Raw genomic sequence first — 15763 nt, 5'->3', positions numbered from 1 at the left:
CCAAGGCTTCAATAACATCTTAGTTTTTATTGATGGAATTGCAAGAAATGCGAAGCAGATTAAAAACGGCACATCAATGAGAAAGTTTTATGTTATTTAACACTCTAGAATGTAATTGAGAAGGATCGTGCAGACTGATTCAAACTCTTAATATGGATCCACTATAGGCTATAGCAGTGATCAAAAGTCATATTTTGTGATTTGATTTCACATATAATGCTTAAGAGTAAGCACTGCTTGCTTACTCATATATTTTTAAAACATTTGAACTATGTATGGTATGAATGTTTACGATATGTTTATCTACTGGACGTAATTAATGATAGGCAAATTACTTTCCATCAAGCTTTTAAGTAGCACACATTATTGCTCATCAGAGAACAGCACTATGAAAATCCATTTCTTATAGCAGAGGCAGGGCATTTCATAAAGGGTAGATCTCTCCCATTCATTAAGAGGCAAGGCTAGAAGCTTCAGATGCTCCTTCCTGTGGCAGGAGGTCACTTTCTCACTTTCAAAATGACCAGCCAGAAAAAGAACTTAAAGAACATATAAGAAAAGTAGAAATAAAATCATACTAAAATGATACTATTTATAATTTGTTCACTGTATTGATGAGGTCCTAATTTGTGGTATTTTTATTCCTTTTTAAATTAGTCTGCCGGATGCACTCTCTCCATTGCAGAAGATGACTTTCACAATAAGACCAATGTATCATTTTCCTTACAGTATAGCCAGGAGATTATACCAGAAATATTCCTGAGGGTGGAAACTCATTCAGAAGACCCCCTAATCTCAATTAGCAGTCTTTTTTTCCCTTCACTGTCTTGATGAAAGATTTTACTTAATTTCAAGCTAAGTGTGTAGTATTTAATAAAGGGGAACATAGATGACCTCGTGATAGTCCTATCTCCACATGCTGAGGGCAGCCAACATGGAACACTTCACACAGTAGTCCTCGACTTACAATAGTTCATTAGTAACCATTCAAAGTTACAAGGGCACTGGAAAAAGTGACTTATGACTGTTTTCACAGATACAACCTTTCCAGCATCCCCCATGATCATGTGATCAAAATTCAGATGCTTGGCAACTGGTTCATACTTATGACTGTTGCTGTGTCCCAAGGTCATGTGATCACCTTTTTCAACCTTCTGACCAGCAAAGTCAATGGGAAAGCCAGGTTCACTTAACAACCAGATTACTAACTTATCGACTGCAGTGATTCATTTAATAACTGAGGCAAGAAAGGTCGTAAAATGGGGCAAAATTCATTTAACAAGTGTTTCAACAACAAAATTTTGGGCTCAATTGTGGTCGTAAATCAAGGACTACTTGTAATCCCCATGGAGCAATGCTGTTGTAGATTGCTTGATACAGGATTTGATTCATCTGCATATCACAGTCAGTCAATGCAGCTCTGTCACGAAGATGAACTGCTGAAAAAGTTAATTAAGAGTCTGTTGGAGATAGCAAACTCTTCTTCTTTTCCTGAGGTAGATATTGATAGCCTATGTCAGTGATGGCTAACTTTTTCTGGACCAAGTGCCCAAAGCGCCCAAACCCCCAAAAAGCAATGTGCGCGCGCCCCCCATGCATGTGCCTGCTCCCTGTATGTGCCCCATCCCTGCGGATGCACGTGTGCCCCCCACACATGCCCCGCCCTTGCACATGCATGGCAGAGACCCAAAAAACAGCTGGCTGGAGGAAGGAGCGTGCACATGCGTAGCAGAGCTGAACTGGAGCAACAGCTCGCATGCCATCAGAGAGGGTGCTGTGTGCCACCTCTGGCACATGTGCCATAGGTTCGCCATCATGGGCCTATGTAATGTCTGACTTATTCGCAAATGGACATAGATAGCACATTTGAAACATTAGGATCTGCTCTATGGTTTTACTGCATATTCTGGGGTAGAGCTGGATCCGCTCAATCTTCACACCTGGGTCTAGATGATGAAATTTATTTGTCATAGGATTAGGAATTTCCTCCTTTCTCCATAAACATGCAGACTGTCCAGTCCCTTGCATAGAAGACATGAAACAAAATGAAAAAGAGTTTTGACGATTTCCTATGTAGAGGTGTCCTGTCTGAAAATAGAGTATGTACGGGCAATTTTGTGTTGATATCTTCCTTTTAGTAAAAACTATTAATCAGCAGTCTTTTAAAAAAGGAATAAAAGTTAGAAAGCATTTCATACCGTGAAAGGTGTTCTTCTGCTGATATACTCAATAGGTGGTTTATGGCCTACAGAATTGGATGACATTTGGTCAATTTATATGAGTTGGAAGATGGACTGAAACAATACTAGGTAGATTTGTTAAAGTTTATAATGCAACATTGTAGGCCATTGTTTGGAACCGATGTAATACTATGAGGGACCACAGGTGTACAAATTGTAAGCCTCCTCCACAATGGATTTATTGTTTGCATCTCCCTTTTTGTGAATGAGAAAAACTCATTCTCTTGAGTTCAAATTTAGCCAGATCTGAAGATCAGGTCTCTGCCACTTTCCCAGATTTGTGCTGTCTGTTTTAGGTAAAGTAGGGGTAAAAAGATTGTGTACCATATAAGCTGATGTCCTGCTACTTCTCCCTTCATATTTTTTTACTTCCTAGAGACTTGGCTTTCTTTCACTCTTTATTTCATTTAAGGACATTGTCTAAGGCCTCAAAAATAATTTATCCCTAATATGAGGATTGATTTTTACTTAAGAGACCATGTTCTTTATGATATAGCTTGCAGTTCAAAAAATAAATTCAGATGTACCAATATAGGGAAAAGATCCCAATTGCATATATTAGAGAATGGGACAAACAAGAATGGCTTGGTGAAGTTTTTCCCTGGGGAAAAAGTCATTGAAAAAAATGTAATCACAATTTTTATCCAAACATTACCTGAACTTCAATCATCATTTAATAACTTGGATATACTTGAGTAGTAATCATATATTATCAAGATAATATTTACAACTTGCAAGAGAAATTCTATAAAAATTAATGTTTTACCTCAATAAAATAACAACATTCTGAGATGACAGTCCTTGCTTATTGTTCCCAATGTGATGTTTGAAGTATGTCACACTGGGCACTATTTTTTACTAGAAACATCAATCAAAATCTTCCCTGGGATGTTATTCCTAAAGGTGTTCAATGGTTATAAAAACTCGACATTTTCATCAAAAATATAATTCAAAAAGGTTATCATTCTATGCCAATGTCTTTCTCCATATCAGTTCTGTTAGTGCAGCCATGGCCAGCATAAAAAATTCCAAAACACATCAAATAACTCATTGCCTGTATTTGTCGACATATTTATAGGTTGACAAGCAATTACTGACAGCATGATGAAGGAGGACCTTGGAGCTGTACCATTTAATGCTACGAAGTTTTGAAGATTGTCACCAAACAATCTTTAGTCTCGTTCTATAGTTAACAGCCTTTTAGTACTATCACACTACTGTGGAATTGGACAGAAAAACAATCTAGCAACAGTCTGAAAGATACTTTTTCAAAAACCAACTGTACTTCTTTGTTTTTCCTTAAAGACATTTCACTGCTCATTCAAGCTTCTTCAGTTCTGACTGAATGGTGGAGAATGGAAGGATTTGTATTCCTTGCAGGCATCTTGTTGTTAGTACTCTCTCTGAAAATTGTTAAGGTCACTTGAAGGTTATCTGTGCCCTCAGGGTCACCTGAATAGTAAAAATGGGTGTGGAACTTTCTTGGAATGGCTGAAAGGACTCTGTTGTAAACAGGAGATAGGTGAAGTCGTATCCCTCCCTCTCTGCTGAGAGAGGGCTATTCAATTTTTAATGTAGTTGGCCTTTTTGACCCCTCTTTCCAACCAGAGGTCTTCTCTGTCTAGAAGATGGACTTTGGTGTCTTCAAAAAAAGTGGCCTGAGTGTTTTGTCCTTGGGGTGGACAAGCTTTTACTTTAGTGTATTCTTGGTTTTAAAGTATGCATGTATGTTGTGTTGTAGAAAATCCTCCTCACTCATTTGAAAGAAGGGTCAAAGAGGCCGTCTATGATCTATGGCTATCTATGAGTTTACTATTTAAAAGCAAAGATTAAAAATCTTCAAGAAGACACAGGTTTTGAACAGGGTTTTGAAAGAAGGGAAAAGGAAAAGTTGCTTTTCTTTTTTTTTTGCCAGATAGTTATTTTTTAATTAATCTGGAATTTTATTCCTTCTTTGAAGGATACTATGTTTTTAACATTAATAGGATATGGATACTATAAAATATCTGAGAATGTCTTGGATTTTACGTGTTGAAAGCAATGTTTATTTTATTCATTACAAATATTAGAAACAGATATCATTAAAGTTAGGAAAGAAGTGAAATTTTATTTTTCATCTGAAGACAAACAAATTTTACAGGTAGTCCTTTACTTATGATCAAAATTGCAGCTATTAGTAGTTGTGGTTGTAAGTCAAAATACCAGATGACTGGATTCTATTTTGCAACTGTTTTTATGATGGCCATAAAGTCATAGTTAAGTGAACCACATAGTTGTTAAGTGAAACACATGCTCACTAAACCAATCTAATCCAGCAAAAAACACCAGAAAAAAAAATCACAAATCAGGGTCATGTGATCACAGAATGCTGGTTATAAATAAAGTTGGTTGCCAAGCCCCTGAAATGACCATGTGAGGACAGCAGTCATAACTTCAAGAATGGTTAATAAGTAGCTTTTTTTTTGAAGTCCATTGTAATTTCAAACAGCTGTTAAATAATCAATGATATGTTGAAGACTACCTATATTTCAAGAACTACACCTGATCTGGAACATATTCTTTGGTTTCATATTTCTTCTAACCTAGTAATATATACTGCTCAAAAAAATAAAGGGAACACAAGCAGAAGACATCCGAGATCTGAATGAATGGAATAGCCTTATTAAATACTTTGTTCTTTACATACAGTAGTTTATACACTGCTCAAACAACTAAAGGGAACACAAAACTACTGTATGTAACGAACAAAGTATTTAATAAGGCTATTTTATTCATTCAGATCTCGGATGTCTTCTGCTTGTGTTCCCTTTATTTTTTTGAGCAGTGTAGTTTTCCAATAAAAAGTATATTACAATATTATTTTAAATTGTTTTTAAAAATTCAAAAGTAACGGATAAATAAGCCTAAACAAAACTGTATTTGAAAAGTATTAACGTGAAATGGCTGATTTTTTTCTTCCCAAATTAAATTTTATACACGATAACTTAAAATACTAACGTAAATTCAAACAAGCTATTATAAATTATTATTGCATAGCATGTCTATAGAAAATCAAAACTAAATTAAATTTATTTTCGTTCCAAGCTCACCTTGCTGACAATCAAAAGAAAAAAGAAAAAAAGAAACATGAAGTCTTCTTACAATCAACATAAGCATGGAATTGCATTATTCCTATCTCCCTGACAACCTGTCAACTTTCACGACCCAAGAAAATTCCCAACTGAGTTGCTGATCCAGATGTTTAATAATTCAGAGATCTGTTCCTTTTTGGGAGAAATGGCATTTGTCATTAATGACTAAAGTAGCACCAAATAGCCCTCTGTCCTCTGTCTTAATGTGCCAAATGTGATGCGATGCCAGTGTTGTTAAATTAACTAAATCACTTCAGATGCCTTTCAGTCGAAGGACTATGACAACAAAGGATAAAATAATCACCTCTACAAAGAGCCAGTTCTTTCCCTTAATATCTCAAAAAATAGTGGCATCTTATCATTCAACATATTATTTGTATGTTTTTTAAATGTAAGTTCCAGTCAGTTAAAAATGAAACAGTTTGCTATAAACAGAAGTCAACTTAATTTTATGAGTCGTAATACTCCTGGGACATATTAAAAACACAAAGTACCTAATTAAATTAGGTATGAGATGACTTAGATAATTGAATAACTTACATACTTCAGATTTAACCTCACAGGCTACGATATAATAGGTGGCCAGAGTTCTAGCCTTCACCAACATAACATAGCAGGATTTAATATTTAATAATTGGTGAATTAAAGTCAAACAGTAATAATTTAAATAAAACAATGGGCATGGGGGAAAATATTTTTTTAAAAGGTTTCCATGGGCAATGGAGGCAAATATGATCTTACAATTCTTTAGTTGAGATTTACTCAAGGAAGCAGATAACCTCTTGATGAACGAGAGACAATTTGCACAATTTACATAGGCAAAGCATAAATGAAGCAGAGAAATAACTTCAGACAGAAGCATAGAGAGAAGAAGAAAAGCTTTAATTGCAGAAATTACTGTACAAAATTGTGGGGAGGGGGAATAGGCTTCAGATGCAAGGAAAGAAAGTCTGGAATGGAATGGAATGGGAGAGAAGGGAAGGGAAGGGAAGGGAAGGGAAGGGAAGGGAAGGGAAGGGAAGGGAAGGGAAGGGAAGGGAAGGGGAATATTCTTTATTGACCGTGTGATTGAGACACACAAGGAATTTGTCTCCAGTGCAGACACTCTCAGTGTATATGCAAAGCAACAGAAGCAAAGCAAAATAAGTATCAAAGTGACTCTAGAATACAGCTAAATCTGTACAAGTATAGCTAACTACTGTATACTGCTATATTTGACAGCTATCATTTACTGACTGAATTTCTCAGTTGAACTTCTATTATATATACCCTGAGTAAAATAATCCAATAAAAAATATTTTGGAAATTATAGATGTCAGCGAAGAGTAGAAGTTTTAGATAAAAATGATACATCTCAACATCCCAGTCCATAAAGAGATCTGATTCATCTCATATCCTTTATTCCTACATAAAAAGCCACCCAGTTTGTTGCATTAAATCATATAATAATATATTCTGTTTCATGCAAAATACACTGAATTTGTTTAACTACAAAGCACTATTCTAAATTTTGTCCCCAATATATCCAACTGGTGGAAGTAATTTCACGATCTGTCATTGTGAGCCTGCCTTTATCTTTTTCAAATCGGTAAAGTTCTTTTGCTTTGCTTTAAAGAAAGTTTCTTGTTATATTTTGTTTTTCATATCTAATTAAAAAACACCCAACCTGCTGTTGACATCATTCAAGGATTTATACTGCTTTCAATCATTACTTACATCTAAGCCTGAAGGTCAAATTATTCAACGGAGCAGGAAACCTAAACTCTCCCTCTCCCCTTCCCTTATCTTTATTGTTTATGTCTGATGTGACTGAAAATATTTTTATTCTTGGAGGAATTAAATAAAAGAAACAGTTCAAACAGCGATATTGGTCACCAGTTATAAATATTATAATTGGTAGATTGGCTCTGAGATGCTGTCGAGATGTTCAGTGTTATGACAAATACTAATGCTCATTGATTGAAGGGATCCTCATTTTCATTTCTTGGTATGGGCATACTGAACCTAAAATGTACTCAAATAAATATTATCATCAATTAGACGTTATGTCAGCTATTAAGCAAATGGAAACATCAAAGTACACGATGATAGCTGGTTCTATTCCTGATCCTTCCTGGGTACACTGCCATTAATTCTGAAGTGAACATAGGAAGATGTTGCAGCAGCTGAATTTGCTGTATAAGGCATATTTCAGAAGCTACTCTACATGTGTGCACTTGCATTTATCTCAGCTTACTTGTTACAGACTCTTTGTTAACTTCAACCCACTTTCCATTTTATTTAACACTGACCTCATAACTGTGGTTTTCTGACCTTGCAAATAAAACCTCTGTGTATTAGAACAGTATTCTAACACATACATTATTGTGATAAATTACAGATATTGTTTCCTTCCTGTCTAGCAGCATCCTAATGGGTTTTACATTTCAAATCACTGGGTTTAGATAAGCCTGAAACTTCATCTATTTCCTTCAACTCCTTTTAAATCTCTTGGTATTTTCAAAAAGGTGGTGGCCAAGGACAGACACTTGGTTGTATTTCTGAAGGTTGTAGAAGTCCATCATATTTGTAAGAATATCACTTGAAACCAGTACAAAGTATGTCTCAAAAAAAGTATTAAAATCAAGATGAAATTTCACGTCATTTTTCAGATATCCCACTAGCAAAAAATGCAGAAATATGCTTCATAGATGTCCACTCTTCATGAGAGAAATCTATTCCTATACTCCAACACATGTAGAGTAAATATTTCAATCTTATCAATCACCCTAAATTTGAAAAACATTGATGTTCTAATTCAACTGGGAAACTTAAGAATCCTATAGCAGTTCCAGAGTAGAAACCATTTAAAAGTATTTGAGAAACTCCTTATTTCACCAGTCATTTTATTGCCTCCAGGGTATAAGTATACTGTAGATTCTTTGCAGCTCACTAATGATATCAAAAGAATATCATGTGGGTAGAAGCAAGTAAGGGTTATCAGGTTTTATACTTTAGCCGGAATGGCTGCTGAGTCACCTTCCCATGGCTGTGATTGGTGACACTGATGTCCTGCAGGGAACAGAATATTGAATGATCCCAGTGGTGACTAGAAAGTCAAAACAAGAAAAGCTTCTCATCAGGATTCTTCAAGAGCCACAATAGCTACATGGAAACAGGACATACGAAACTTAGGTTTATACTTGTTGAAAGGAACATAGTTATCTTCTTTTTATGTGAGCGAACATAGTGATGACATTGGGAATTTTTCCAGTTGTTCATTGAGATACTGGCTTGCTTGCAATGACTTTTGACATTGTATAATGCTGAAGTTCCATTTTGATAGAGCAGTTCATGAAACAAAGTTGTTACACGGCGTGCTGAGGAACACCCATCACTGCCTGTACAGCTGCATTATGGACCAACTGAAGCTTCAAGGATAGCCCAGGGCAGTTTCCTATAATCAAGCCATGAGATGATCAAGGCAGAATGACTGTCTCAAAAGTCTTGTATTGAAAGAAAGGATGCAACTGGTGCATCAATGAGCAGGAGCTGTGGCTCCAGGAAGATCCCCTCATTGCACACCTCTCTTGAACAGGGAATTTTAACCCAAGGTCAGAAGTGGGATATCTCCACATCTGGGTGTCCCAAACACCCACCACCACTCGGTCTTAGTACGATTGAGTTGGTCAATTCCTCATAGGGCTTTCAGGCAGTGGGACAGAATCTCAACAGTGGCACTTGATTAGCTTGCGGTCAAGAGATATAATTGGGTATCATGATTATACTGGTGATTCTAAACTACAAATCAGAAGATTAACGCATCCAGCAATATCATTAGGAGAAAATCCTACCCACATAGTGTTTATGCATTGGTCCATTTTTATCTAGTTTATCTTGGTTTATTTTAATGTTTTAATTCTTAAATTTAATGTTTTTAATGTTCTTATTGTTTTATATTACACTTTTGTATTGTTGTAAACTGCCCAGAATCTCTTGACAATGAAATGGGCAGATTGGAAACAAAAGGCCAGTAGTGGTAGGATGAGAATTCTAAACTGGGAGAGACAGCTCCAACAGATCTCAGAAACAACATCAGAACTTTTCTGTCCAGAAGAGTGCAATGCTAGGAACAATTAAGATTCTGGGAAGAATCCTCAAACTTGCAAGCCTCTGATAGGGGACACAGACCACCCATAAGACCGAGAAAGGAATTTTTATCTATTTAATATAAATATATAAATTTAGATACACAAAAGGTTGGAAGAAGGAGTAGAAGGTAGGTACCCACAAGGGAACAATCTCTCCCTGACCATCAATATTGAGTGGAACTGACTTCTATGAAAGAAAGACAATCACCATAGAACAGCTCTCCCAATCCCTACCATTCAAAGTAGCTCAGGTATCTTGCAAACATATGTATTCACAAACATTGCATGTTTTTTCTATCCAAATCTTAGAACTTCCCACTTTAGCTCAACATCATGATTGCTCTTCTGAATGAACAGTAATCATGTTAGTGGTTTAGAGTTGTTTTTGTTATTAATCGTATTACTGGTTTCCCCAAAACAACACTGACCATACCCTCTCTGAAATAAAAAGCTAGGTTCTTAATCCACCTAGATATTTTGCATAAGATTGATGGGCAAACAACTAGATAAAAGTCAATTCTATTTCTAAGTAGCTTGTCTAGATCTTCTGTTTAAACAAGCTGAAAAATATCTATTAAAGCTAATAAAGACAATGCATACGCTACATACATCTCTGACAAAGATCAATTTGATTTCTCCTCTGAGGATTGAGAACTGGCAGAGGAGGAAATGGCACCATTTCATAGACCTGAAGAAAAGGAGAAACTTCCAACTGTGACACAATGTCTTGAAATTGGAAGAAACTGGAATGCCTCCAAATTGACAAAAAGTGAAGCCATATGCATACATATGAAGCTATGTGTATTCAGAACCTCAGGATCCAATCTAGGGGTAGAAAAAGAAAATATCTAAGGAGAAAGGCTAATTATAAAAAAAAGTATTGGGGAACTTGGAGTTCAGCAGTTATACATATCTACTCCCAGTAGTCATCTGGTTTTACACCCACAATCTTAGTGTTCTGTGTATGCAAATTAGTTGTATTTTTTGATTCTTGTTTCCTGCATTGGGTCACTGATCTTCCTTGTGATCTCTTGTCTTTTACCCTCTGGTTCTTATTGACTACTCTTTATTCATTTTGATTGAAAATCTCAAGCAAAAGTATTTACTACAAGGCAGGGTAGCATACAACTAAGAAAACCTGAATGCACTGCAAATTTGGTTATAACAGGCCACTGAAAATTCAAGCTTTGCATCCACTAGATTTATATGGAGCAGATTATCCCTGGATGCCTTATCCTTAAGATGCCTGGATAGCTCAACAGACAGAAGCACTGTAATTTAACACCAGCTGTCTGCAATTAAAGTAAGATCGAATCTCGCCAGGCTCAAGGTTGACTCAGCCTTCCATCCTTTCTAAGGTAGGTAAATTGAGGACCCAGTTTGTGGGGGCAATAAGCTGATTTTGTATAAATATACAAAAGTATGAAGGCTATTGCTTAACGCACTGTAAGCCGCCCTGAGTCTCTAGAGAAGGGCAGCATATAAATCAAATTAAAAAAAAAAATCCCGACCAGAAATAGGTTTGCTAGCTAAAATCCAGATGTGAGAGGAAAGAAATACAAATTTGCTTGTTATTAAAGTTCTGCAGTGTTCCAAAATGTGGTGTAAAGCACATAAATACAAACAAAGCATCTATTCTGAAACATTAAAGCATCCTTGTCCTTTGAAAGGGTTGCATAGCTACTTCGAAGTTGTCCCTAGCTGTTTATGCATTGTGCACATACATAAGTGCATAGTTTCATTAGTTGTCCTAGTTAGGGTTAGAGTTAGCATGGTTAGATCATGCATTTGAGGTTTACATCATTTATGCTATAATTATCCATCAATCACTTCAGTGACTTTAACTCCTCAGAGTGTCAGGTAATTCTGCTCAGAACATTTGTGAGTGGCATTGCTTAAAATCAGAATCATATCCTTATGCCAGTTTAAATCCTGAGCAACAGATGGACCAATGGAAGATAATCTACCCAGACCTTTAGAAAATGTCTGGATTTAGCTGTCTCAGCAAACAGACTACTGAATTAGGTCCAATACAGAGAAAGCAAAACAGCCTAGGTTTCAACATTAATCTGTTCATGACACTGCAACTATTGCTGGCTCTCCAAATCTATATCAGTTCCATAGCATGACCTGCTATTTCATGTTGGGCCTGACATTATAAACAATTTTTATATAGTCATAACAAAGCTATGAATTATCAAACCAATCCAGATAATGAAGCTTCAATGTTCGTCTTAAATTACCACAAACCATCATCACACTTGGAGCCCTCAACACCATATTCATCAGGCACAGCAATTTTTAAAACTGCGAGTCAATTATCAGCCAAATATCAACCAACACTATCCTGGTTTTGTAACACCTGTTATTTTTTTAAAAAAATAACTTATATTCATTTGTCCCATAGATGCAACTGGATTTTCTGGTTTTCTTTGAAGATGTTTCACTTCTTATCCAAAACTTCTTCAGCTTTGACTGGAGGTGGGGAATGAAAGGATTTACACTCCTTGCATAAAATCCTTCTACTCCCCAGTATCCAGTCAGAGCTGAAGAAGCTTCTTGGATGAGAAGCGAAACATCTTCAAAGAAAAACCAGAAAGTCCAGTTGCCTCTTGAAAAAAGCATCTTTGGGACAACCATGACTTGGGTGACTGAGAATCTCCATAGACATTTATTTGTTTATATTCATGTGTGAGTGTACGCAAGCGCCTTCAGGTTAGACCTGACTCCTGGCAATTAAACAGACATAATTTCTTGGCAGCATTTTAAGAAGTAGATTCTCCTTGCCTTCTTCATAATGCTAAAAGAAAGTGACTGGTCCAAAATCACCCACTTGGACTCAACACTAAAGCAGGACTAAACTCAGATTTCTCCATTTCTAGTCCAGGGCCTTAACCATTAGACTAAAAAAGAGTTCTCAGCCTGGTATAGGAAGAAAAAAAAAACTTTGATAAGACTTATTTTGCAAACTACAAAACTGCACTTGGCAGAAAGAATATATGTCTACGGATTAAACCAGACCATAAAAAGTTGTTGCAATTTTAAGATATTTCGCAAGAATGAACACCTTTAAAAATTTAAATCAAAAAGCGGCTTGTTGCTAGAGGACAAAGCCAGACTAAAAGAGCCCTTAAAGAGCAATCCCTAAGAAGTTTCCTGGCTAGTTTCACAAAGCTTTAAAGAAAAAGAATGTTTCTCTACTTACAAAATTGATGAAGATTTGTTCTGACTCTACTGCTTACAAGGCAGCCTATCTGGCGAAAGCATTCCCAGATGTGTGGCAAAGAGAGATTATTGTTAACTATTATAAAATATTGATGAACAAAGACGTGCTGAAAGATTACAGAGTACTTCTGTGGCTTCAATTACAAAAGCATAAAGACAGAAGTAAAAGAACACTTCAAGGAAGAAATACTAATGCTTGAGCCCATACTGTCTTTGCATCTCAATATAAGGGCTGTGGAATGAGCAAAGACTTGCAAGAGAAAAAGGAGGTATTATTATAATATTTCCCCATTTCCTCTGTGTCCCCTTGAAAATTGTTCTAAAATGGTAAGGGCATCCTGCAAAAAAGTTTTGGGGACCTTATACGGACTACAATGGGAAGGGGAAATTGGCAAAACATGGTTTTCTGTTCTTTAGTGGGAGGACTCTGTTGTATTAATAATGTAATTACCGAGTTTCCCTGAAAATAAGACCCTGTCTTATATTTTTTTGAACCCTTAAGACAGACATTTCTAGAAAACATAATACTGTATAAAAGTTGAAAATATGAGTTAATACAAAAGGTGGTTTTTTAAAACCTTTTCTTTTTGTACGAGATTACAAGATGGAACAAAATACTACAGGTGGCAAGGATAATCCTTTACTTTCAGCAGCCCCTGGGGTTTCAAATAGAACTATATCCATCTGATTACTTCAACCCACTTTGAAGCTGTCATCTAGGACTTCAACTGCCCATTTACTAACTGGCCAGCTACAGCAGAAATGTATGTAATTGTTTAATATGTAAACTATAAATGTAGATAGTATAAATATTCTAGAGTTCATAGTTCAGGCTAAAGGAGATATTATTATTCAAAAAACTATCTTCTTTCTTGTTCTCTTGCTGTAAATTATCACAGTCCCTCACATTTTAATCTAAATCAAAATCTAGAACAGAAAGTAGTGTAATCATACACATACACGTTTCCGATATCCTATACATCCTATATGCTAAGGAATGCATCCTATATTCTAAGGCAGTTTAACTTTTCTATTTATATACATCATACCTTGCCATGTTAATAAGCATTTTTGAAATACTAAATATTAATTTTATGTTTTCTTCAGCTCTTAAAAAAACCTTTGTTTTAATAACTATGCTTCAGCCAACATGTTTTCATTCAGAAATACTAATTTATCTTAATAAGATATCTCAAAATGCAATCTTATCCATTATTCATTGTTAGATATTGTAAATAACATTGGGATTAATTCCATACCTTAAATCAGCCTTCTTTCTTATTATGAGGGATAACAAGCGCTATCTTCCCTTGCCACTCGTTAATGGCCACAATGATTATAGATAATCATAGAAGTAAATCAGATAATAGAACAGAATAACAAAATAACAGAGTTAGAAGGGACCTAGTAGGTCTTTTAGTCTAACCCCCTGCTTAAGTAGGAAACCCTATAGCATTTCAGACAAATGGCTGTCCAAGATCTTCTTAAAAACCTCCAGTGATGAAAGCAAGACGTATACTGGTTAATTTTTCTCACTGTTAGGAAATTTCTCCTTGGTTCTAGGTTTATTCTCTCCTTTATTAGTTTCTATCCATTGCTTCTTGTCCTGCCTTCAGGTGCTTTGGAGAATAGGTTAACCACCTCTTCTTTATCGCAGTCCTTAGATATTGGAACACTCCTATCATGTCACCCCTAGATATGTAATTCAGTCTAACTCATGTGCATTGCAATTAACTAACACTTTTAAGTATTGCATACCTCTATCAACGGTTATTTCTTAAAGTACTCCCTTGCAATTTTTCTTCCATATACAATTTCTTTTATAAGTTATTAGTAGAACCTTGATATATAAACATTTTAAATGCAATTATTCATCAGTGCTTCTCAACTACTTTAACAATTTAGTAACTTTATGATGCATGTCCCTGGATTAGAAAAGGCTACTTTATAAATATATTTAATATTTGCTGAGAAATGTTTAGAAATTTCAAGTAATGTCTATCTAATAACACTTCAGGTTGGCTGTTATTATCTTTATTCATTAAATATGAAATTCAGTCAACTGAACATTCAAAAATGCATCACAAATACCATTGACTGGTGCTAATGGTTGATACGGGTTGCTGCCAGTGTCCTAGGTATCACCAAGTATCTTCTTAAGATGTATGATGTCCCAAGTAACACAGTTTTTTGCAGTTCTGCTGGTGTTATTGCAGGAAGCTGCAATTTGCTGATGTATCTTATAAAATTCTTGGACATGGTATCAAGTGCCCCGATGACAATGGGTATCACTGTTACATGTTTCATCCATAGCCATGTAGTTTCGATGGCCAGGTCGTGATATTTCATGATTTTTTCCAGTTCTTTTTCTTCGACTCTGGCATCTCCTGGTACCGCAATGTCAATAAATTGTATGTTTTGGTTTTCAACAACTGAGATATCTGGCGTGTTGTGTTCCAAGTGATGATCCGTCTGTATTCGAAAGTCCCACAAGATCTTCACCTTCTCATTTTCTATAACTTTTTCCACTTTATGTTCCCATGACTTTTTGGATACAGGAAAGTCGTATTTTTTACATCAATGACCAGTGGATTAATTTAGCAACTCGGTCGTGTCTAGCTTTGTAATCAGTTTCATATTAAATGTGAAACAGTTTCAACTTTGTTGTTGCAAAGTCGGCAGTTTGGATTGTCGGTGGATTTTTGTATCTTTGCTTTCATGGCATTAGTTTGTAGTGCTTGTTCCTGAGCAGCGAGTATTAAACCTTCCATTTCTTTCTTGATGGTTCCCATCTTATTATTATTATTTACATCATCATCATCATCATCATCATCATCATCATCATCATCATCATCATCATACTTGAACTTCTTGTGACAGAATGAGAAAATAGAAACATTGTCTACCATTCTAACATGTGAACTTCAGGACATGCACACTGATTTTGTACTCTGAATAGTAAGCACTGGAAAACGAAGGAGTTGAAGCAATTATGCTTTTTCAGAAACTTTCCCATTAGCGAGAGAAAGTGAAAAGG

At 35.8% G+C, this 15763-nt stretch overlaps 1 protein-coding gene and 1 long non-coding RNA gene across 4 annotated transcripts in view; one reads left to right on the top strand and one right to left on the bottom strand.

Moving 5' to 3' along the window:
* LOC148116829 (uncharacterized) overlaps nucleotides 1–5554 on the top strand; it is a 40794-nt gene extending 35240 nt beyond the window's left edge. The window contains exon 4 of the long non-coding RNA XR_015731414.1: nucleotides 5325–5554. This is a non-coding gene — a long non-coding RNA (uncharacterized LOC148116829). The remainder of the gene's footprint in view (nucleotides 1–5324) is intronic.
* NKAIN2 (sodium/potassium transporting ATPase interacting 2) overlaps nucleotides 1–15763 on the bottom strand; it is a 556752-nt gene that overhangs the window by 424196 nt on the left and 116793 nt on the right. The gene's annotated exons all lie outside the window — the stretch shown is intronic.

The sequence above is a fragment of the Pantherophis guttatus genome, chromosome 1, assembly GCF_059756535.1.
Source record: "Pantherophis guttatus breed Tessera chromosome 1, ASM5975653v1, whole genome shotgun sequence".
Taxonomy (NCBI): domain Eukaryota; kingdom Metazoa; phylum Chordata; class Lepidosauria; order Squamata; family Colubridae; genus Pantherophis; species Pantherophis guttatus.
Note: the sequence above shows the minus strand (reverse complement) of the source record. Positions and strands in the feature narration are given on the sequence as shown.